Below are 25,274 nucleotides of genomic sequence, written 5' to 3' on the forward strand. Positions count from 1 at the left end.
CCTTTGACCCCTGCTTCCCTGTCAGCTGTGATTAATGGCAGACTAACTAGCTGCTAGCTTGCATTGCCTGCTGCAGCAGTATTGTCTCCTGGATACCTAATGGACTCTGACAGGTCTCTTCCTGTGCACGGAGCAGCTCAATAAATGCTGCAGCAGTGACTCCTGGTGGCTGATTGAGGAAATACAGACAATAACATCGACTCAAGCAGTGGTTCCTAACCTTTTTGTCCTGTGTAACACCTGAGCTTTTATGTCATACTATGACAAAAACTAATGCGTGTTAATGTTCCTTTAAAAGTAGATCTAAAGCTTCTTTCTTAATTACTAGAAGTTGGCTGAAATCACTTGACTAGAGTACTACTGAGAGGTTTTTCTACATTATTTTGGTCTGGAGAGGATAATCTGAATACTTCTCTTTATTTGCATTTACTTTTACATTGATGTCGAGCTTATCTAATAAACATTTTAAGTCATAATAAACAAATAAACACAAAACCCTTACAACAGAGAAACAATAAAACCAGGTATACAGTTAAAAAGTGAAAAAAAGGTCAGACCATAGACTGTATAATTAATGGACGTAGTCTCCCTGACGTCGCCTGTCCGTTTCTGAAACGGATTATTGAAGCAGATCGGCTATCATGGCCATATTGGAAGTGACGGGGGCTCTGAGTACAGCTATAGGGCACCTGTCACTCATATGAGCTGTGCTGTGCCTCTGATTGGGTGAGCTCGCAATCTTAATATCCTCTAAAACACTGAGCTAGAAAAATCTTCACCCCTGCACAGTGTGTTGATAGTAAAATTAGCGAGTCAGACAGGAGATGTTTTTTGAACCAGGCTGTAAATATGTTAATTTCTACTTTGAAAACGTCTTTTTTTGGCTTGGTGTGTGTGTGACTTCTGGTACTTCCGGAGCCAGCCTCAGGCAGATGCTCGAAAAACAGCAGATTTTAGCACTTCCGCATTGTCTCATATTCTTAGACTGGAGGATGCCACTTGGGTCAGACAGAACAGGTAAAGTCAGAGGTTGAGAAGTTTAGTACTTTGGATCTAAATAACTTGAAGAAACCAATTTATTCCTTTTTTAAATTGTCTTGTAGTAACTTCAAAGTTTGCTAAAAGTAGAAATATAAAATCATACTTGTTTGAGAAAATTCCTGGACGAAGCTCTTCAAGAGAACAACTTCTTTGATAGTTAAGAAACAAGACAGATGTTTACATTTTTATAGGAAAATATTAATTCACATGGCCTTCAGATGCCAGTCTTTAAAATCTGAAAAGTTGACAGAATATAAAGCGAAAATAAGAGAAAGTTATCCACTTCAAGAACAAGAGAATGAGGCCAAAATAAGAAAACCATTCTGGGATTCAAAGGTTTAAATGACTTGTGGACCATTTGAAACTGGAATAAAACTTGTATAATGGTTTTGAATGTGTGGCTGTACAGGTTTCTTAAAATAAATCAAAACTTGGAGTTTGATGTCTTCTACATTAGTGTCACACACTTTCTTCAGGCCTGCAAGGGTCACCTGAGGGGAGAGCACCTGACAGAACATGATCCACCGTACTCTGCTGCCCCCTGCTGGATGTTAAATACACTTCATTTTATAAATAAAGAAGTCCCGTGGCTTTCGACACCGTTTCACAAACTCAGGACCAAAAACTATTCAATCAGTGCATCACTTCTTCAACTTCCCTTGTTTGGTGACCTATGTGCACAAGCTTAACTCACAGTTTAATCTTCTTACCTCTGAAATCTCAAAGTTAGATGACTTTTACAGTTGAAGTCTCCCTCTGTGTGCTTCAAACTCAGCTGTAGTCGCAAGACTCGGATGTTTCCTTCCCGGTCCTTCCGTGCTGCCCCCTCCCCTTTCCCGGCTCCTCCTCTGCCGGGCTGCTCGGTTCATCGAGCGATCTCTTCCCAAACTTTCCGTGCCAGGGCTTCCTGGAGCTCCTGTTTGTGTGTGTGTGTGGCTCTGTGGCGACAGCTGTGACCAAATGGAGGACGTGTGAGATATGAAAACTTAAACATGGTGCCCGAGCAGGCGGACGGACCTCTGACCCCGGTACCCCCACAGGAGCAGGTTTCCAGCAAGGACTCCCGGGGGAGTCGATCGGCGTAAGTGTGGATGAGATGGAGAGGAAGGGCCTGTGTGGGAAAGCGAGCCAGGCCCAGTGCATTGTGGTTATTTTTATGCATACCATTTTTTTTATTGTAAATACAGAGTTGTGTTGGCTTTTAAGGCGCGTACGTGGCACTGCGTAAGAGCAGAGAGAGTTAAAACGCACCAGAAGCTTGTAGAAACTTTCATCCTAAAATCAGTCACAACATTTCTAACTCATATTGTGTTTGTTTGGTCTCCTGTGTAATCAATGCTGCTGTGTTATGACTCGTTGGACTGTGTTGCTCAGCTTATTGACTCTGCAGGTACAGAGATAACAGCCTCTTCTTGTGCAATGACTGCAGGTCTGAGGGGGAGAATGGGGGAGAGAAGAAACAGGGGAGGCAAGGAGGGTCACCTGCAGGCCTCCAGCTGTGCCTGGACCCAGAGACAGAGACCTCAGAGAGCAAGAGGAAACCAGCCGGCATGAGGTGACCAGGGTTTATTGTTCTCAGAGAGAGTGTGGTAAACAACAGGAGCTGGAAGAATCACTTCCTATTCAGCCTTGAAAGTATCTTTTTCAACCAAATCAAAGTCTGATCCAGCAGGATTATCACTGTCCTCTCTTTTAAAATCACTTCCTGAATTATTTATCATCATAAGCTTGTTTGATGTGCAAAATCGTTTATTTTTAACCTCTGACTTTTTTTTTTTTTTTTCATTTTTCCAAAAGAAAGTTAAGCAAATCATACGTGCACTTTTTCTTTTCTATTTGTTTAATTATTCAGGAGATCCGGAGACCTAATTGCTAGCATGTGAAGAAAAGTAAACACACTATAACCGCAGGGACACACACGTTTGACACAGTTTATCTACGAGATAGGCAGCCATCAAAAGAGAGGTTCACTACTTAGAAATGTTTCCACAACAGAATCAAGGCTTTTATTATTTTTGTTGCAAACAGTTCCCTGAAAAACGACTGAATGTACTTTTTTAAACCCCTTCTTCTCTTCATAGTGTCAACATTAACTGTTCAACTAATTTGGTAGTATAAAGTTTTATCAAAGGATGAAATTCTTACTCATAAATCCTCAGAGTTAATCATTCATTTAGGAAATTAAAGCTCCTCTAAGGAACTTTCTGTTTGTGTGGAATTTGGCACCCCCTGTGGTCAAGCGCTCTTTAATTTAACTTAACTCCTCATCTGTTTGGGTTAGTGAGAAAATTCAAACTCGTTAAAGAAGAAAAGGAAAGCTTTACAGTACCTCGGTACTGCTTGGGAATCCACGTGCAATAACGCGTCATTCACAGGTAATAATTAACATATTCAATACCGTAACTCTTCAAATATTTGGGCAAGAGAAAATAAATTCAGACAGTTCCTGAAAGAAGGGAAGTGCTTTCCGGCTGTTCTGAACTAGCAACTGATCTGGCAACTAAAAACGAGGATATTAAACATAAACAACACTTTCTTGTGTTGTTTTTTCCCCTTTTGTTGAAACTTTTATGTACCACAGACCATGATCAACCAAATTGAAGCTGTCAACCAAATCAACCAAATTTTGAGCTGTAAACCAAATAAAGTTACTACAGGGGCACAAGAGGTACAGAATAAAGATTTTTTTAAAAAGGACTAAATTACCGTAACTCTCCAACAATTTGTGCAAGAGATAAAAATTCCGATGGTTCCTAAAAGAAGAGAAGTTAAGTTTTCTGCAGATTATCTATGACTCTTTTTTTAGGCCAATACACCAAACAAAAAGTCTAGGTGGCCTGTGTTATACTTGCTGACAAAGTGTTAACTGTTTTGTAACCAGTTTTCAAAAATTAGAAATATAAATAAAGCAAAGTGTAGCATGAAAACACCCCACAATTGCATTTTATATCCGAAGTATTACAGTAAGACTTCAAGTAGCCCCAGCTCATGTGGTTTTTGGTCGGGGTTACAGCTGTGGAGCTCTTCAACAACTAAACCGGTATAATAATAATATGACGCAACATCAGGTTGATGCCAGTCGATGGAGGCAGTCTGACCTGGAATCATTGAATATTAAACCTCACGTTATTTAGGATTATTTTTGGGAGAACAAAATCAGGTCCTAGATCTGGCTTAAAATTGAATGTATGCAAAAAATGGCAACAATTTATGACGTTTTTTGACAGCAAAACCGTGTATGAAAAAACAAACACTGAAATGAATTACATTGTACGTCATCAGGTATATGCAGATTGTTTTTAAGGAATCGTTCCCAAAGTTAGTTAACGCAGATAAAGGGGACAAGCAGTAAAAATACTTTCCTACAGCTGAAAATAGGTCAATCGCCTTGAAGTAAAACAACCTGACTGTACTGAAAAAGTAAAAACAATGGCAGGTAGCCATCCAAACACATGCAAGCAGCTGAATCCTCCCTCTTGTTTTTACATCAAGCTCCTGTTTGTCAACTGGGTGCAGTTGAGCTCACCTGCTCAGGAACCTGTAGGAGCTCAGATGAAGGGGAAAATGTGTCAGAAGATGAAAAAAAATCAGGATAATAAAATGATAAAAAGGTGAAATGATCTGAGCTCCTGATTCTGCAGACTCAGACAGATGAGGTGTTTTTACACATGTCAACAGCAGAGCAGCTCTGTAATCTAACCTCACTCCCGTCTCTGCACCTGCATGACCAAAGTGTTGTTTACTGATTTGACTGTTGCTGTGTCAGCTGTCCTCAGGTGACACCATGCAAACCTAAACAGAGGCACCTTCTTTTGACTTAAAGACATGATTCTGTGAGAAAGTGAACAGGCTGTTACTTTAACATTAACACTGAGCTTCTAAATGTCAGATTAAAACCTGTGGAGCAGCTTTCACCGACACAGACCCCAAGCGACTGTGAGGTGAAGTTTGAATCCAAGAAATCCCTGCCCACCCAAGTAGGAACAACATCTCACTCTTATCAAACCTTTGTAAATGAATGTAAAATGTTTTTTTGCAGCTTTATTTTAAAAAACATCTCTTCTGCCACATGTTTTAGCTCTCAAAAACAAACGCACACTATCACAAGTTGTTCAAGGAAGTCCCCAAAGACGAGCTCCTGAAGCAGAGTGAGTGTCATATTCTCTTCTCACACCATCGCATTATAAGAAAAGATGCTTGGCTCTGAATGTGGAGTTGTTTCTGTGCCGACAGGTTACACCTGCGCCCTCCAGAGAGACATTTTATATCAGGGCAAAATGTTTGTCTCTGATAACTGGATCTGCTTCCACTCCAGAGTCTTTGGCAGAGACACAAAGGTATGACACTGACCAAGATAACTCCTCATGTTCTGCAGTTTTTGTCTCATATTTGTGTCGTCTGTGATCTCTAGATTTCAATCCCAGCGGCGTCTGTGACGTTCATAAAAAAGACAAAAACGGCTCTTTTGGTGCCAAATGCACTCGTGATTGAAACAACTGGCTTCCAGGTGAGAAATAATGACACAGTGATACATGTTTTCCCTAAGTATGAACATTTATTCAGTCCAAATTTCTGTTTTCCAGCATGTCTTTGTGTCCTTCCTCTCCCGAAACACCACCTACAAAGTTCTGAGGTCCGTCTGCGTTCATCTGGAGGTAAATCTCACCTTCCTAAGCACACACAGGCTCAGCTTCTGATCTAAAAAAAACCCTGAAAGCATACTCTGACATGTCTCAGCTTCAGTTTGTCCTGAGGTCTAACACATCTGTGCCGTCATGCTAAAAGTATTTTAATGGTTCAAACAGAGTGCTTTACATTTTCCTGGGATTGTTATATCAACACGTCTCTCTCAAGGACACGAAGGCACTCCTGCTCTTACTGTCTTCAGCAGACCATCTGTTTTAAACACAACTTTAAACATCTGCAGATTTCAATTCCTGAACTGTACCTGGTTTATATAACATTGATGAAATCTGTTTGTGTTTATGTCTGTTTGTGTTTACATTGAAGTATTTCCAGCGCTACTAGTCTCAATATTAACACAGTAAATATAAATAAGGGAAGATTTATATCTCTGCCAGAGCTTCATGGTAAACAGGGGAGAAGCAGGATAGCTTAAGTTTGCTTTATGGGTGGGAAAAGATGAAAACAATCGGCCTGGTTTGATAATCCAGAGTCTGGGACCTACAGAGAGCAAAATGAAGGCAAGGGTCAAAAATGTCCCTGAGGAGGTGGTAAACAGCAAAACAAAGGTGGAGGATAAGAGGGAAAAAAATTCTTCAAGACCTAGGCCAGGAAAACAATTATTTAATATTTCAATTTATTGTTATTCTGTATAAATAATTTATATTAAAGTATTTCTTAGAGTTTTCCAGAAATCTAAGATCACTTAAGTAAGAAAAAATCTTGAATTCTGTTTGAACTTGGGGCAAATGCTTATTCTTATGTACACTTTAATGATTGCATCATTCTGTTGATTGCATCACATCACCACGAGGGAGGTAAAATCAACTGAAAAAAGACTTTTTAGATGAGATAATAGTCACATGACTACTAATTGATTTTTAAAGTTGTTATTTAACAATTATTTGAAAATTTGAAAAACATGACTTATCCCAAGTTTGATTGCAAAGATCCAAGAAATGTGTCTACAAGCTGACTGAAGTGCATTTATGACAGATGTGACACACACTTCAAAGTTTATATCCAGGTCACTTTTTGGAAATGGATTGTTTTATTTTCATTTGAATAGAAAAAGCCTGTTTGTTTTTTGTTGAACACATTTAAATATTTGCAAATAACACAGACTATGCTGTTTTCTCGGCAGAGCGCTATACGAAGCAGCTAAGCCTTTGTGCACGCACATGTTTGCACTGGTTTAGCTGGAGCAAAAGCTGTGAATCTTTCAGTGAATTAGGCTCAGAGTTTCTGCTGGTTATTAAATCAAAGAGAACTTTAAACTCTTGAAAAAGCTTAAAGTGATACTCCGGGATGGAACAAGTTGGGTCCTATCATAAGGTTTAGGGCAGAAATTACCCCTACAGCAGTGTTTTTGTGCAGCAGAAGCCCAGGGCGCACGCACCAAACACCCCCTCCCTGCTCATCAGCCGGTTTCCTCTGCACTCAGACGGGGCCATATTTTACTTGACCAAAAACACAAATAAACGGACTCCCACAGAAAAAAACTGATATCGGTCTGCATTCACTCTTTATTTAGAGAATTTTCCATGTGTTGACAACTTTTTCTTGCAGGTAGAAAAGCCCTGTGGCAGCCCCACCAACTCCTCCTGTGAGAACAGCTTCAGGGTGGATTGTCCATCTCCTCTTCCTCTGGTCAGCCTGCTTACTCTGTTTTTGTACATGATGTTCTTCTCATGAGGGGATTTTAAAAATATTTTTATACAAGATGAAAGATCTATAGTGTTCTCATGTTATACGACCCCCACCCTGCGTGTGGCGTCTATTGTACACCTTCCTGTATGTGCTCTGCAGGACTTCTCTGCAGACTTCTCGGACCTCGACGGCGTTGTTCAGCAGAGACGGCAGGAGATGATGGAGAGCAGCAGCTCTGGCTCCCAGACTCCAGACTATGACAAAATAACAGGTGTGTGCTTCCTCCTCCACACTTTGTGTGTTATTCTGTTCTCTCGACGCTGCCGTCGTCTTCATCAGACTTTTTATTCTCTCAGAATTTGCCTAGTATCAGGTGTCTCTGTGGCTTCCACCGTCATTGTTTTGCAAATAGTTGGAGAGAAGCCGAGTGAAACTTTAGACCCTGAGACTTTGTTGGAACAGAGGTGGTTGATGCAGACGCAGCGACTGATGAAGGGCATCTTCAGCTTATCTTTTATCACTCAACTAACCAAAAGCCCCCTCGGCTCTGCGAGGTCATCCGTGCTGCTGTCAATGATAATATTTACTCGGCAGGAGGCGGCTGAAGTCACAGGTCCTGTGTGTTTTTGTTTGAGCAGACTTCCCTGAAACATTTCTGAGCGCGGTGAAGAGCGGAGAGGTTTCTGTCCATGCAGACATCCACCTGCAGACTCCGAGCCAAGCGCACGGAGCCAGCCTTAAAAACGGTAGTTTCAGACTCGATCTGCTGGGGCATGAAGACGCTTTACTAACAATTCTGGAGAGTGAATGCATCAATTACTAACCACAAGCAACAGAGAAGTTTTTGAAGGAGTTGTTTTCGTAATTTCTCTCAATTGATGGGAGAAAGAAGAGAATCTCGAAGCTCCCTGGTTAGATTAATCTGCCAGTAACACTAGAAACAGATTGGTTAGTTGATTTTGTCAACTTAAAGAGGGGGAATTCGGCTTAAGCATATTTTGTACATGGATGTAAAATAACAATGCAGTGTGTTCAGACTAAACTTGTGCGGATTTTCAAACGTCTACATTTTTGTATGTGATAGAAATTCCCGAATCTGTCTGTAAACTGATCAAAACACTCTGCTCTTAAGCTTGAGACCTTCATGAAGTCCCTATAGGACATACTGAAATAATGACATCATTCCATTAGGATTCTTTTTTAAGACATGTAAGAGGAGCTGGTATCAAACACTAAGGTCTGCCCATAGCTCCACCAATCAGAGTGAAGGGAGTTTGTGGAGGGAGGAGCCTTAAAGACACAGCAGCTAAAACAGAGCACCACAGACAGAGGCTAAAATAAGGGTTTTCTAACTCACCAGGTAGAGAAAACAAGGATTATTTTTGAGCTGTAAATCATGTAAAGATACCACAGGGGCTCTTTTAAAAATCGCTATACCCCCTCTTTAAGTTTAAGACCAGTCGTCTAGTTTTTCCCCCCTTGTCGTCTCAATACTGGGCTCAGTGTTTCTCTCACCTTATTTTACTTGACAGATTTAACTCATTGCACTTTAAGTACGTATCTACGAATCATCATGTTTCTGTCCTGTTTTTTTTTCCTACAGGATCTCCTCAACCAGCACACAAAGACAAACCTCCCCAGCCCATGTCGTTACACACCATCCTAATCATCTATTTGTTTTTGTGAGTAACCTTTAATTAAGTGGAACACGAGAGACCGCAGCGCTCTGACCAAACAATAAAGAGAGGTTTCTTCAGTCATATCCCCATTATTAGGGCGTGTTCGGAATCGTAATATGTGTGTGTGTGTTTGGTGTTGTAATGGTTGCTTTGTTTGTGTGTTGGCGCAGAGTCAGCATCCTCGTCCTGTCCTCCTGTTACATGGCTTTTAAGATCGTGGCTCTGGAGCATCGTTTGAACTCGCTGGTGTCAATGGGAGAGCACATCCGCACCGAGTAAGAGACAGATACATTACTCTCTCTCAGATAATATTTACTATTGGAAAAACTAAAGATTTCTTTGGAAAGGAAATGCCACAAGTGATCTTTTTGTGGACTTTGTGCACATTTTATTTCAGAAGTGCTGTGAGCCAAAGGTCGCAGACCGAAGTGAACGCGGAGATCTACGGAGAGTTGTCAAACAACCTGTTCAGACTAGAAAAGGTTTGGAAAGTCCTCATGGACTTCTGGTCACTAAATATTTCTTCTTTGGGCAGATTCTCTATAATTGTTGTTAAAGATGAAAGAAATGGGTTCTCAGGATTTCTGTTTCTCAGTGCACCAGACCTCTTTACTTTTGCCTATGACGAAATGACTAAATTATTTCCAAGCAAGCTTCTGTGTCTATCCATGGAGTGCCAGTGCCTTAGGCTGGGAGAGCACACCTCCTTTTTTTTTTAGACATACAGGAAAAGTTAGGAAAGGTGAAAACACCTAGTGTTGCTTACATATGTTAACATGTCCGTTTCATCTACTGTTGCATATGATGCCAGGGTAGGGAGAGCACACATCACACATTATTTAGGAACACAGGACACGCAAAGCCAGGAAAAGCACACCTCAATTCTCTTCTATGTACTTGTATCAAAAGCAAAGCAGGGTGAGTACACTTTCTTTTTCATATCTTCAACAAACATGAAAAGCAATGGCAGGGAGAGCACCCCCTTCAACTAACAGTGCCAAAAGAGGGAAGTTAAACCTTCTTAATCTTTCTTTTGGGCAGATGTAAAATGGGAGCACACCTCTCTAACTTGCTTCAATAAAAGAGGCAGGTAGAGTGAACCTTGCCTCTCCTTCACAGGCATGAAGGTCAGGGCAGGGAGAGCACACTGCCCATCTTCTTCATGTGCTTGTATAAAAAACAAGGCAGGACTTCCCTTTCTGTCCTTACAAAACAAGAAAAGCCGAGAGTACATTTCCCATTTCTGTCATAAGCATATATGAAAGTCCTTGGTAGAAAGCAGACCTCCTTTCTCTGGTTTATGAGCATATGAGAAAGACAGGGAGAGCACACCCCGTCTTTATTTTATGTGCATAACTGTAAAGCCGAGGCAGGAAGACCATTTCCTACTCTTTCTTGTGCATACATGGAAAGTCAAGGCAGGGAGAGCACCAATAAAGACCCAGAAATGACAATACAGTGACATTAGTACAACCAGACACGCTGCATTAGTCAGGATAAAGCAGTTTTTGTTGATTGGAAGTGTTAATTTAATCAGCTGTATAGAGCTACTGTTGAGAGCAGCTGATGTACTGTAGGCCAAGTTTGACTTTGTACACTATCCTTAATGTTTTTATGCTTATTGACTGTTTTTTATTTCAATGTGTTTCAGATTCAACAAAACCTCCGCAAGCTACTTGAAGAGACTTAAAGACTTTCCTTGTGGCTCTTTTGCTGTGGATTAGCTTTCCTGATTGATTCGTTGCCAAAGTGTGATCAGCTGATCAGAAAAGCTTTCTTAGACTGTTTGAACTCTGAACTCTTAAATTGTGCAATAATAGCTCTTCTCTCCTGTTTGAAGTGGCCTGTTAATGAGTCAGTGTTAGTGCAGGGTGTTTTAAACTGTATTTATGTAAGAGCTTTTATTTTATGGGATTTTTAAGGTCTTCATTTCAATGTTCTCCAAACATTTCTTAAAGGTCAACTTAAGCTGTTTCGATGATTATTTCTAAAGAATCTGACGCCAATTATATTTATGTCATGTATATAAAACACTCAGCAGGGGATGTTTGTAATTTATATTTGAACTGAATCTAGAGCTGATGCTTTTTGGGGGTAGGCATTAGAAAACGCGAGTTTAGGCATTTCATCATCAACAGTTTTTATTGCTGAAGAGCCTCTAAATGATGATAATTTAAGACTTTATGCTGTTTTCTGAGTTATGTTCACTGTGTTCCTGTCTTAAAAAAAGCTGTCCAACATTTTAGGAGATGCTTGAGAGTGGTGGTGTAGTGGACTGAAACTGTGCCTTAAACTGTAAAATTCACAGTTCTCAATTAAATGTCTCTCACAGTGTGTGCTGAGCTTTACTTCGTGTCTCTGCTGTGGAAAGCACAAAGCACACAGTGCTCTTTTACAAAAAACCACTAACAAATTTATGCAAATAAGTGTCATATAACTCAACGATTTCGAAGGACAGGCCACACAGGGTTAAATGTCGATTGGTAGCAGAGGGAGGAGAAGATACTAGACTGAAGGACTGAATTTAGCTACAAACTTAAGTTACTGAGGGATTTTTTTTTCAATGTGACCTACTCCACTTAACATAGTAGTGTATCCCATATAAGCATACAGGAAAAGTCAAGGCAGAGGGCACACCTCTTTCCTCTTTCTTGTGCATACATAAAAAGCAAATGCAGGGAGAACATAACTTTCTCTTATTTGCTTGTCTCTCCTTTGCAGGCATTAATAAAAAGCTAAGGCAGGGGGAGCACACTTTTTCTATGTTTCATAGGAATACATTAAAAGCAAAGCAGGGACTGTAGGTCTGTATTTTCACTTTCATAAGCATATATTTTAATATTATTTTAATGTCATGTCATAGAAGCATCGCTTTGGACACAAGTGTCTGCTAAATGAAACTGTAGGGCTGAAGAACTATATGAAGAGAAAAGGCAGGAAGAGCACACCTTGAGTCTCTTTCATGTGACTGCATTAAAAGAAAGGCAGGGAGGGCACACCTTTTCCCTGAGTCATACAAAAACAATAACAGCCAAGCCATTGAGAGTGCACCTCTTTTCTCCATCTCGTGCATGCACGCAAAGCAAAGGCAGGGAGAACATCAGCAAAACTACCAAGTCAGGATACATACAAGACTGACAAATCAGACTCATATCTTGCAGCAGCAGCCCCTATTTATAAATAATTTTGTAGAAATTGATTACCTTTAAGCTGATGACCACTTTGTAGTTTTTAAGTCATGTAAAGGCCACAATCTAATTTTGACACACATGTATGACCATGTCAAAACTCCACAGAGGAGCTTTAAAAAGTATCTTAAAGGTAACCTTGTCGTTTTACCTTTACTCTAGACTCTCTTTACTTTTATGTAACTCATCTAAAAGATGTATAAGTACACATATGATATTAATGTTTATAGAAGAAATACATGTAACATTGGTTCATATGTGCATGCTGCTCTTTAGCATCAAACACAGTTTGTGTTTCAGTGTCTCTCCTCTCAGCTCCTCTCCTGCTCTTCCTCTCTTCACTCCCACTCGGCTATGACTCATTTCCAGCGTTTCTCGGCTCCTGGTTTGTTCTTTGTGTTGATTTTGAAAATGTTTGTGAGGCCTATGTGACCAAATTGAGGATCTAGAATGTAACAATTCAAAGCTTAGTTTGCCTGCAGAAAGCACATTAATGACTTTTTAATTAATTGTTTTCTTGTTCTCCTTTTTATGGAGTTACAACTGTAAAAATTTAACTACACAGAGGTAATTTAACTTGTTTTTATATACTATTGTCATAATTATTGTAGCAGCCTTTTTACTCATCTGTGTCATATGATATGTATAGTCACCTGGGGTCTATGCTGATGCTCTCCCAGCCTTTGCTTAACATGCATGAATTAGACAGACAAGTGCCATGCCACCAGTGTGTGAAAGGATTAATGTGAACTGTCATGCAAAAGCCTGTTGAAAAGAAGAGTAAGACCTAGTAAGTCATAAAATCAATAACAAAGGCAAAATCAGGAAATAAAAAATATTTTCTGAGGACAAAAGTTAATTCAAAATTCTCTAAAAATAACTTGTTATAACAGTTAAATTAAGGAAAAACTGAAAAGGCTGTTTGAGGTTTAGTGTCTTGCCTAAAGACACTTTTTCTTGTAGCCTGCAGTAGGGGTTCCCAAACTACTATGCCAAGGCACCACAAACAGCAATTGGTTCTGGCTGGGGACCCCCTTTGGAAACAGAAAACATTTCAGAATATGTAAAGAAATTTCAACTTTGAGAGAGTATTTTCTAACTTTATTCACTTTTCCAATAACTATTACATCTGTTTAGAACATGACATTTTTTAACTAACAAAAGCCAGACTCATACAAGGAGGCTGTTGCAAAAGGGAGAAAGTATGCAGGGGCTCTGTCAGCTTTTCTTACATGTAGCCAGTAGTTAGAGGGGGGAGGAGCCTCAAAGTTCAGTTTAGTTTTTTAGACATGTCGACACGGATCATGACATCCTCATGCCAAAGTTGCAGCTGTCACACAAGATGCAGTTAGGTACAATCAGAAACTTGGACACCAGATGATTATGGCTCTTTACGCCTCGTTCAGGATGTTCAGGACAAATAGGTGATATGATAAAAAAAACTATAAATAAAAATAATAAAAATAATAATAATAATAATATTAATTATTATTATTATTATTATTATTATTATTATTATTATTATTATTATTATTATTATTATTATTATCATTATAATCATTTATTATATTTTCAGTTTATGTTAATAATAATAATAATAATAATAATAATAATAATAATAATAATAATTATTATTATTATTATTATTATTATTATTATTATTATTATTATTATTATAAGATACTTTTTTTCCCCATACCTCCAATTTTCTTAGGCCCCCCTGGTGCCCCCTGGCGTTCCCCCAAGGGGCACGAGGCCCCCCTCTTTGAAAACCACTGACCTACAGGACCTAGGACCGAACCTTCAACCTTTACATTTATAGATATCCAACACTACCATCAAGCAACAGTTGCACCAGTGACACCTTGTGGCCTACTGTGGTTACTACCTCACGTAAACATACTTGAATACACCATATTCCATTTTATTAACCAAGTCTGTGAAATGCTTTTAAATGTTACATACTGCACCTTTAAATTAATTCAAGGAGCCACATGAGACAAAAGGCTCTTACTTTCTCTAATCTCATTATTTTTCTTTAATTTTTTAATGTTTCTAGCTAAAACTGTGGATATTTAATCTTTCTCTGTATGTTAACTGCTGTTAAAGGGTTTTGTTTTCATGCGCAGGATCACCGAGGCTTAAATGTTTTGAACAAGAAGACAGAAGAAAAAGAAAGGGTGAAACTGGGAGTGAGAACCACGCATGATGGGGCAGATGTGAGATCATGAGAGCAGATACTGTTCACATTTCCATCCTCGGCTCTCTGGATGTTTATTGTGCTCTCCCCACGCAGCATCCCGCCCACTCCTCAGCTCTGAACCAATGACACGCGCGCCTCCACATCCCGTCTGCCCATCAACCCGTGTCCAGCCCCCCTGCATGACGTAACACCCAGTCTGAAAGTGCAATGGCGATATTGGACAATAACAGCCATCGCTTTTGGGCACCACATCTATATTATGTGGCTAAGGCTGAAGAAAACACTTCCACACGGCTGCACACACACGTGTAATCTCCACACAGCGCGCGAGCGACTACCTGCGACCCGGACGGAGGATCTCACAGCCTGTGCACGCGATGACAGTTTAGACTAAAAACGCTGGTAAGTGCAAACTCCGGTGATCGCCTCAGCTTTTGCAGAAAGGCAGCAAAGGATGTCTTGCAGGCTTCAGATTTCAAAGGGGCGTGGCGGCGTGTTGGGTACCACTTCTGACTAAAGGATGCTGATAGCTTAGCAACAGCGACAAGGAAGGAGGGAAGAGGATGGATGGAGGGAGGATGGAGGGAGACAATGGATGTGCGGTGTGTCAGCGTCGTTACTGGGTAGGCTGAGCCGAGCGTGGATTGTGTGAGTTGAGAGATCAGTTTGTGCCACAAGGAGCCGTGGATGCAGAGTGGAAATGTAAACAAAGGGTGTGGGCCTACAGCTGGCCTGTCATGCCTCAGAGAGACAGAGAGAGACTATGATTGCTGCTGCTTTCACATTTTACACACATGAATTACTCAGAATTAGTCACCACAGCCTGGTTATCGCTCTAACTGTTGCATCAGACTCATTCTCCTCCACGTCTCCATGTATCCCTCTCTCCACCTGCAGGTGTGACGTGTGAACAGACACCATGGCCACGCAGGAACCGTCCCCTCCGTCCTCCATGGAGAGCAACAAGCCCGGCTTCCCCAAGAAGATCCTGGGCAACAAGCTGGAGGACAAACATCTGTGCAACTGCTGCCACAACATACTCAGACGACCGTTTCAAGCCCAGTGTGGACATCGCTTCTGTTCCTACTGCTTCAACCGGACTGTCAGGTCAGAGAGTCTTGCTGTGCAGTGTCCTTATTAATAATACAGAGGCAGTTTGAGTTCCTGCTGACAGAAAAAGTAGTTTTTGCCCCAACAGTTTCCTCTTCACCTCTTTGATTGTCCTCACTCTTCTCCTTGTTGCTTTTATTGTCTTCTGTGGTGTGCCTTAAAGAAGTAAAGAGCTCAAACTACAGCGGTACTAAACTTCTACGGTGACTTAAGAGGGAATTTATTTTTCAAGTATTTCCAAAGTATAAAAATCCAGAGTGCTTTTCTGTTTAGGATACATGTAAAAGATAATGTGGGGTTGCTTTTAAAAGAAGGCATTTTGTAAGGAAACAACAACAAATGCATGCACAGGTTAAAATGATGAAGTGACTCCTCTTTCTTCAGAGAGGGTACCCAATTCTACCAAAATAAAGTTTTTTTTGTTTGTATTTAAAGTGTTTCGTCAGGCTTTTTCTGCCTTGATTCACAGAGGATGGGACAGTGGCTAAGAGCAGGAAACAAGTTAGATGTGAACCCAAACTGACCACTAGAGACCTAAACTTAATATGATAAGCCATACCAACCATAAACAGAAAGTATAAAAGTTTGAGGTCAGCATCAGTTTGTTTGTATTCCACCTCTTGGTTTCTCTGGTGTTAACGAGTTTGTTTGGCTTCTTTGCTTCCAGTAATGGACCCCAGAAATGTAGCGCCTGCATCAAAGAGGATATTTTTGAGGATCCTACGTCCATTTTGAAACCAGGATGTGTGAGTAGATGTTCACTTTTGTCAAAATGAGGTGAAAGAGGGACCTCTGAAATGTCTCCAGCACCAACAGATTATCATATCAAACGTAACAAAGAAACACAGCATCAAACATGCATGTTAGCTTTGCAGAATTTAAAGGCCCTTTGGGTAAAAAGTCTCACTACTATATGCATGCCTGATTGTTATCTATGTTTTAACATGAGATTATCAACACCAAAGTAGATTATTTCTTAATGCTTAATGATATTTCTCAGTATCTGAGATCAGACACTGGAGCTGGACCGGCAAAAAGAGCAGAAGCAAGCTGATCAGGAGAGTGATAGAGCACGGGCTAAAACATGAGCTAATGTTCGTTCCAACCCACATGCAGCAGTTATTCTGCAGTGGTCTGTTCAATCTTGAGAGTCTGTCAATAAAATGAAGAGCCAGGTTACGTTAGCTCTTCTTGGTGAGGTTGGAGTTGGTAGATGAGCACTGGTAGGACATAACCAGGATTCACCCACATTACATGTTACTGACACGTTTCGGAGCACTTAGCTATGAGGAACAGTAACTGAGTTTACAAAGTTTAATTGTTGCAACTTGTAATAGAAATATAAAATGTTGTTCAACAATTATAGCTGAAAATGTTTGTAGATTAGAAAAAAATACTCCAGCTTTAATTTCAGATGTTTACAAAATAATAAATACAGAGCTACTGGTGGATTACTCACTATCACCGTGACTCTACTTAAATGTAAACCATGTTGACTGGAGAGTCTTTTTATTCCCTGTAATAATGGATGAGAAAGAACTTGCCTGTCCTACTTTTCTTCACCCGTGGCTCACTGACCCACACTCGTCGTTCGGACCAGAAGTAAAAAAAAACTTCCTTGTACTTTATTCGTCAGTTGACACGCACTAAGACAAATGACTCCTGATTATTTATTTGTAAATTCATGTGAAGCATTAAAAAATACATCTTGAAATTCAAGAGAGGAAAAAGTAAAGGATGCAGAAAAGACAGCGCTTTCCCAAACATCAATAATGTATGCAAAGACAGCTCAGTGGTCCAAATGCTGCACATAGAGACATCATGTTCACTCTTTTTTCTCTGTTTTTCAGGCTTTTCCTGACAACGCTGTTCGAAGGGAAGTGGAACACCTTTCAGCTGTTTGTATTAATGAAAATTGTACTTGGAAAGGCAGCATTAAGGACTATGAGGTGAGCTGATGTTTGATCTACATATTTTATTTCTTTAGGCTTTGAATTTAAGCTTGAATCCTTGTTAAACTTTTCTTTTCATTGCTTTGGATTTTAGGGGGGTTGGTGATGTGTTAAAGGAGATTTGAAGAGTTTAAAGATCTAAAACTTGTGAAACAGACACAGAGAAGAATAAATTTGCTTGATAAGATCACTTAAATGAACAGGTTGAATTAAAAGTGAAGTTTGCCATTTTAAAACAGGGTTCAATGAGGATCAGCTCAGTTTTGGGGTCAGCCTCTTGTGGCCACTTAAGGTTTTGCAGGTTAGGGCCTGCCTAGTTCATCTGTAAGGAGTTTGTCTCTTTTTGATGAAGAACAAAAGCTGTATTGTTGTTAAAAAAACACATCTACTTCATATTTCCTTTTCAAGATAAACCATGAAGGGAAGTGTGAGTTCATGATCATCCCCTGCCCCTCCTGCAAAGAACGAATCCGCTTCAACGAACAGGAGCGCCATAATGAGCGAGAGTGCCCAGAGAGAACGCTTAACTGCAAGTACTGCAAGGAGCCGTTTCACTTTAAAAACATCAAGGTAAGAAATGATTTATTCAGAGGCTGAACTGGAGAGTTAGTGAAGCTGAGGCGGAGAAAGCTCCTCTCTGAGCAGCTTCCTGACGTCACTACAGCTCTGTGAGTCAAAGAAACATCATCCTGTCTCCTCAGGCTCATGACGAGATCTGTCCCAAGTACCCCATGATCTGTGAGGGCTGTGCCAAGAAGAAAATACCCAGAGAAAAGGTATGAATGTGTGACAGGGGAACAGAAACTTTTTATCATAAGGTCCCATTCTTATGTACAACCGCAGCATCCAGGTGGTTTCAAACTCAAGGCTGAGGGATAGACAGTGTAGCTTTATAAGAATGCATACTCACACATGAATGTTCAGAAAATACTATAAAATGTCATTAAAACTGTACTATTGCATTTTCTACTCTTGTAATAGCATTTTTTTGTTTGCTTTGTCCTATTTAATTTTTTCTATTTTATTAAAAGTTATATGAGTTCATTGCATATAGAATTAAATTTTATTTTTATTTTTTTATTTTATTATTTATTCTAAACTTGGTTCTAATTAATTTGATTTCAAGTATTTTTTTTTTTTTTACATTTTCTTAACTACACTTTAAAAAAGCTTTTTTTGACTGCTTATTTTTATATTCTCTATCATATTTTGTTAAATATGTTTTATTTTATTCTTTGTAAACTTTATTTTTATGTACTGTAATTTTTTATGATTTATTTAACTAATATTATTTCATTTCATTAAGTTTGTTTTATTTAAATAGTTATTGTGCTTTTATTTATTTTTTTATTTTATTTTACTTTTGTTAGATACTCTTTTTTATTTAATTAATGTATTATAATTTAAAGTGATTAAATTGTGTTCAACTTTTCTGTTTTATTTTGTTCTATATTTTGTTTGAATTACTTAATTTTTTATCTTGGCATTATCAAAACTTATTTATTGAAGTGACTTTAATGATTTTGTTTTGTTTTTAAGGGTTCATTACTATCCCTATGTTTTATAGTGTTGTACTATTTTACACAATGCTGTTGTTTTAAGCCACTCTGCTCTCTTATATGTATGAAAGGTGTCACATAAATATAGAAATTTGGATCAAATAAAATCTAAAAACTTACAAAAGCTTGTAAAGTTAGTTTTTAACTAATAATTTCTCTGTCTTAAATATATACATATTTTTTGTTATAGTATGTTGACCACATCAAGTTCTGCAGTAAATTCAGGACTCCCTGTCGGTTTCATGTTGTGGGATGTGACATGTCTGTAAGTATCCTGATTGATAGTCTGATACAAACTAAGCTGCTCCTCTATTGTTCCTGCTCTTCATTGTTTTTATTTCTCTTTCTCTTCCCATCTCGTAGGTGGAAAAAGAAAAGATTCATGACCACGAGCGCGCCTACGCCTACGAGCACCTCAACCTGCTGCTGCACTACATCATGGGTATGAAGGTGAGCATGGAGGGCCTGCAGCCCCAGGGACTGGAAGTGGCCGGACACAAACTGGTGGAGCTCCAACAGTCCCTCAGGGAGCTGGAGGCCCGAGTCTCTCAGCTCAGCACCACCTCCTCTGGGCCTCCCGTGCAGGGAGCTGCCGCCTCCTCCTCTTCATCCTCCAGCTCTGGCCCCCCCGGCCCTCCCGCCTCGGCTCCTCTCCCTCCGCCTCCCACTCTGGCTCCCACCCTGTCCGTGTCCACCTCCTTTACGCCTCTTCCCAGCTCAGTGGGCGCGGCGCTGGAGCTCCAGCTCCACAGTGAGAAGACCAAAGTGGCTGAGCTGGGTCGCAGGTGTACCGAGCTGGAGGTGAAGTCCAACACGTTTGAGAATGTGGTGTGTGTCCTGAACAGAGAGGTGGAGAGGTTTGCCACCACCATGGAGGCCAGCAACCGCCAGCACAAACTGGACCAGGACAAGATTGAGGCTCTGAGTAACAAAGTAAGACCACTTATCAAGTGGACCACTGTAGTCTGCATAAAACACTCACACCTCTCTTTGTCTGAGTCAGAACTCAGACCCAGCTCATATTTTTAGAGTCAGCGTGACTTACATTTACTGAGGATATTTATAACTGCAGTCTCCAACAGAAACAAAGAGAGCACAGGCAGACAGGAACAAAGAATATACAGTGCATTCAGTAAGCAGTCATTAAGGATGGCCGAGGGCTTTATTAGTGGACTAATGACTACAAAACGAAGTTAATGCAGAGCAGGAATCAGGCAGCCATGTTTTTTCTCATAATAAAGAGCCAGCAACTAAAAATTAAAAGAATTAGGGCAAGTTATATTCTATTTAAGAGAATAATATCAAAAATAAACTTTTTTCCTGACATAAGAAGAAAACATTGATCCTAAAGTCTTACAATGTCAAAGTTAGTGTCAGAATTATGATAAAAACAAAAATTTTAAGTTGAATTTCTGTTAAAAAAGATAGAACTTATGTGAAAAACAGGTCAAAATTTGACCCCTTTTCTCTAATATTGAACTTTTCTATTTTAGGTTTTTGTCTTTTTGGTTCTTACTTCTATTTCAGAATTCTGAGTAAAAAAAAAAAGAGTCCTAAACTGACCTTACAGTGAAAAATTGAACTTTTTTCTCCAAAATTTCATTTAACATTAGAGTCAAATATATAACTTTTTCTCAGGATTATAATTTCAGCTTTTGAAAAAAAAAGTGGTTTCCCCTCAGGTGCAACCTTCCAAAGGGATTTTTTTTCGTTTTCTTTGATCCATATTTTTATTTCTTATTTATTTCTACAAATCAGCACCAATATGGCAGGGATAAATGATGAGACATGTTTTCCTGTTGTTGCAAAATCATGCATGCACCTAAATCCTCTGTAGCTGCTGGTAAACCTCAAACCTCTTAACCTGTTTGCATCATTTGGAATCAAAATTGCAATCTTGTATCATGTATCAAATTTTTCCCTGAAAATTAGTGTATTTATGACAAAATGTTTGTGTTTTATTTGCAGGTGCGACAGCTGGAGAGGACAGTGGGGCTGAAGGACCTGACGGTGGCTGAAATGGAGGGCCGGCTAAGAGAAATGTCTGCCTCCACCTTCGATGGCGTCTTCGTCTGGAGGATCTCTGATTTTGCCAAAAAGAGACAGGACGCAATCGCAGGTCGAGCCCCGGCCATGTTTTCACCAGGTAGAGAGCCTCTGAATGATTTCTTTAATCTTTGTCTTCATGTGACTCCAGTTTAACTCCTTCTCTGTTACCTTCAGCCTTCTACACCAGTAAGTACGGCTACAAGATGTGTCTGCGGATCTACCTGAATGGAGATGGGACGGGGCGTGGCAGCCACCTGTCCCTGTTCTTTGTGGTGATGAGGGGACTGAGTGACGCTCTGCTCAAATGGCCTTTCAACCAGAAGGTAAAACACACAAACACACAGAGTTCATGAAATGTTTAGATTAGGCAGATTTAACCTGTGTTACATGGTTGTAACATAAAGAAAGACCACCAAGTCTCATACTTGGGTGTTTAGAATTTCCCGTACCTGCACCACAGTTCATGCAGATTCACTAGAATGATGTATTATATGTAACTAACAACAAAATTACTGTTCTGATGGACCCTTGTGTGTTTTACATGACCCCTTCTCTTCCAGGTGACTCTAATGCTGCTGGACCAGAGCAACAGAGAGCACATCATCGATGCCTTCAGACCCGACGTCACCTCCTCATCCTTCCAGAGACCCGTGAGTGAGATGAACATCGCCAGCGGCTGTCCGCTCTTCTGCCCGCTCTCTAAACTTGACGCCAAGAACTCTTACATCCGTGACGACACCATCTTCATCAAAGCTATCGTGGACCTCACTGGCCTCTAGGTGGCTCCACATGTCGTGGTGTAATTCAGCAGCTCTTTGACCATTACGGCTTCATTTTGGCTCGATTGTGGTCCCTGTAGGGCTCTGTTCAGGCGTCCCGCTGTCCCCCCTACGGCTTTAGGGAGACAGACGTGCTCGTGACTGCGTGTGGCTGCAGTTCAGACGGCGTCGGCTTTGTCACATTTGGTGGTTTCTCCGTGAGAGCCGCCGTCACTGCTGTACATTTCAGGTGCAAACTTTTACTTTTGACATCACGGTGACGAAATGTCGCTTCACTTAGGTTTTCTGTTAAACGACACAGGAGGGAGCACCAGAGCAGCGCGGTCAGAGCAGGGTGAGGCAGACGCTGAGGGGTCGGAGGTTAACTGGAGTGAGAGGAGTTTACAGCACCTTTTATACATTTAATGGGTTGTTACAGAGTGTTTTCTGACTGGGTTTTAGATTTCTGATAGTTGGTGTGATCATTCTGAGTGTAGACAGCTGACCGTTAGACGTGTAGTAGAGTTATAGAGCATGGCTTTTGCTTTTTCTTGCAGATTGTGGATATTGTGAGCTTCTCAATTCCAGTGTTGAGTGAATTTGCATAGACAAACGTGGAGTTATGTTATGAATAAGATTACAGGCATTCTTTGCCTTTCTTTCTTTTAACGCAGAGTGCATGCCGCTGGCGTTTTACCTAGAAACATCGGTCCTTATTTCGACTGAGCTTCACTACAGTTCCTCGTTTGTCGTTAGTGACTTAGCCATCCGTGATGGTGGACATTGCCTGCATGTCTCTGGAGCCAGGCTATCTTACATGTAAAGTCAGTGTTGCGTATTTGTTCCTATTAGGGGTTTTCTGATTGGTGGTTTGGTACATCTGTGGAAGATAACAGTGGAGTTTACCAAGAAGTCAGGGCAGCTTTGCCGGACGAGCCTGAGGCGTAAAACTCTCCGACAAACACACATAGCTGGAGTTTTCCCCCACAGGAAGTGCTCACTCGCTCACATCTCAACACATAGTGCCGTGCCCCACCACAGATTGAGGTCAACACAGATTCCACGAAATGAAGGAATTGTTCCTTGTTTTCTGTCCATACAGTATCCAGTGCATATGTGTTTCTGCTGCTTTAACATAGATGATGATGTATATTACATGTTGGTGAGGTGACGTTTGTGGAGGCTGTTATTGACAGTATTTAGCCCTGAATCTCATGTGCTCTCACTGCTCTCCATAATCTAACCCACATTATAAGATGACGTGTAATTTTCTACATGTCCACCAGAGGTTGCTGTTGCACTTACTTAGCATGCATGCTGAGGTTTTTTTAAAGCTTCACGCTGGCCTGTTTGGAAACCAGTCTCGACCTGTATTGAACCCTCTCTGTGCATGGGAGGCTTCAATTCACACTCACTAAAGAGTTTCACACCGGTTTACCTCCCGTGAGCCTTGTGTGAAAGCGTTTATTTGTATTTGTTTGGATGAAAAGTCATAGAATAGATATTATGTTATATCCGGCGCTGCGTCTGTTCAACAGGAGCAGCTGCCTATATTCATAGCAATTTATAAATATGTATCTTTCATATCATAATGTCAAAATAATCTATATATACATGTTAAGATACAGGAGATGTTATAATAAACATAGTATTACTGAATACCTTATTAATTCTATATCTATAAACCAGCTTTTTCTTTGTCAAGATGGTTTGAACAGGCCAGGACACCCCTTCTTTTGTGCAGTAAGGATTCTTCCTGGAGTGCAATATTACGATTACGTCTGTTAGATTGGCTCAGAAGGTTACCAGAGGTCATACTTGACTCACATGTTTACATTTCTTATCATGACGCTGAAGAACCGCAACTGATTTTTAACTCATGGAGGAAGTGACGGTGCTTTCCTCGTCATGAAGCGTACTTTAATCCACTAACATCATAAAGCCAACTGGCGAAAAAGAGCTGATAATTTTTAGATTTTAATGTGGAGCTATTTATGCTATGCTGTTTAGTGGGTTTCTATTCTTTACTCAAACTTTCAATAAAGACTGAGCATGTCATACGTACATGATCTTTTTAAACCTTGAGTGTTCTCGTAATGTGCCAAAATCAAACATTACCTCCATATTTTACTAACAATGGTGTATTTTATGTTCTATGCTGAAATATGGTGCCAAATATGTTTATTTTATTTAACTTTGTGCTGCCTGAATGTGTGAGTGAGATGTTTTAAACACTGACCCTCTGATTAAAGATCCTCCCGAGGTTTTCTGAATGTAAGCTTTAACTCTATTCAGCCGTTCTGTGGTGTGATGCAGCTGACTGAAACTTTATTTGTGCACTTTGTATCATGTGTCTGTCCAAACAGGGTATTTTGTTGAGTGGTTCATGTACCTTGAGATCAGAGCCATATATATTCTGATGTTTATTGATGTGTTATGCTAAACTGAAGGACATGCAGTATGTAATAAAGTTTGCTGGGTACAGCTTGTTCATTATTTCTCTCATTGTAGTTATGCAAACGTGTAAAATAAGAAGATCCTATACAAACTGTGAGGGGGAAATGCAGAACTACAGAACACAATTCCACGTGGAAGAAAATTTAGGCCATTAAATCATTTGATTTTGGAAGTAATGACAGACAAATAAAATAATGAAGAAAAAAATCTGACTTATGACCTTTACCAAGAATTCTATTTTCTCTTGAGACTTGAGATTACATTTATAAATGTTGTCTTCTTTCTCGGAGCTCTAACTTTAAATGTCAGAATTAATAAAACTTTTATTTTCATATTCCAGATTTTTCCAAATTATTTGAGAATGATGTCATAAAAAACAACTTTAATGCCCCGACTTTTTTTTTCTTTTTTTTATCCACAGAATCACAAGATAAGCAATAAATCTGTTTCCTAGAATTTTGACTTCAAATGACACACTAGACTTAAAATTCTGAATTTTTTCCCTTAAAATGGTAAATTCAGAGTCAGAGTTCAGAAAAAAAATGCAATGATTTTTTTTTGTCCCCAAAAAAATATTGGAAGAAATTTTCATGTTTTTTCTTTAACTCTCATCTATGTTTTTTGAAAATTTGAAGAAAAAGTCAAATATTTGCCACAAATTAACAGATTTTCTCAGATTTTTTAAATCAAAGACAAAATCCTGAGTAAAAAAATGTCGGAGTAATGACTTAGTTTTAAAATGTCTGATTCAGACTTACGACTCAATTATGATTTTTTTTCTTTTCCCGCATTAATATACCTTTTATTTTTTTCAGTGTTCCTTATCCACTTCCACACCTTTTTAAAAAAGTGTTGCAGGGACATTATAGTCTCTGGCAGCAAAAACTTCCTCAGAGCGTCAAAATTTGAAAGAAAGAAAGAAAGAAAGAAAGAAAGAAAGAAAGA

At 39.7% G+C, this 25,274-nt stretch overlaps 1 pseudogene; it reads left to right on the forward strand.

Moving 5' to 3' along the window:
- Window positions 1-1,769: 1,769 nt before the first annotated feature.
- On the forward strand, window positions 1,770-24,374 carry LOC141805763 (uncharacterized; annotated as a pseudogene).
- The last annotated feature ends 900 nt before the right edge of the window (window positions 24,375-25,274 follow it).

The sequence above is a fragment of the Halichoeres trimaculatus genome, unplaced genomic scaffold (assembly GCF_033239565.1).
Source record: "Halichoeres trimaculatus isolate MK-OKI-2021-1 unplaced genomic scaffold, fHalTri1.1 fHalTri1_scaffold_16, whole genome shotgun sequence".
In the NCBI taxonomy this organism is placed as follows: domain Eukaryota; kingdom Metazoa; phylum Chordata; class Actinopteri; order Labriformes; family Labridae; genus Halichoeres; species Halichoeres trimaculatus.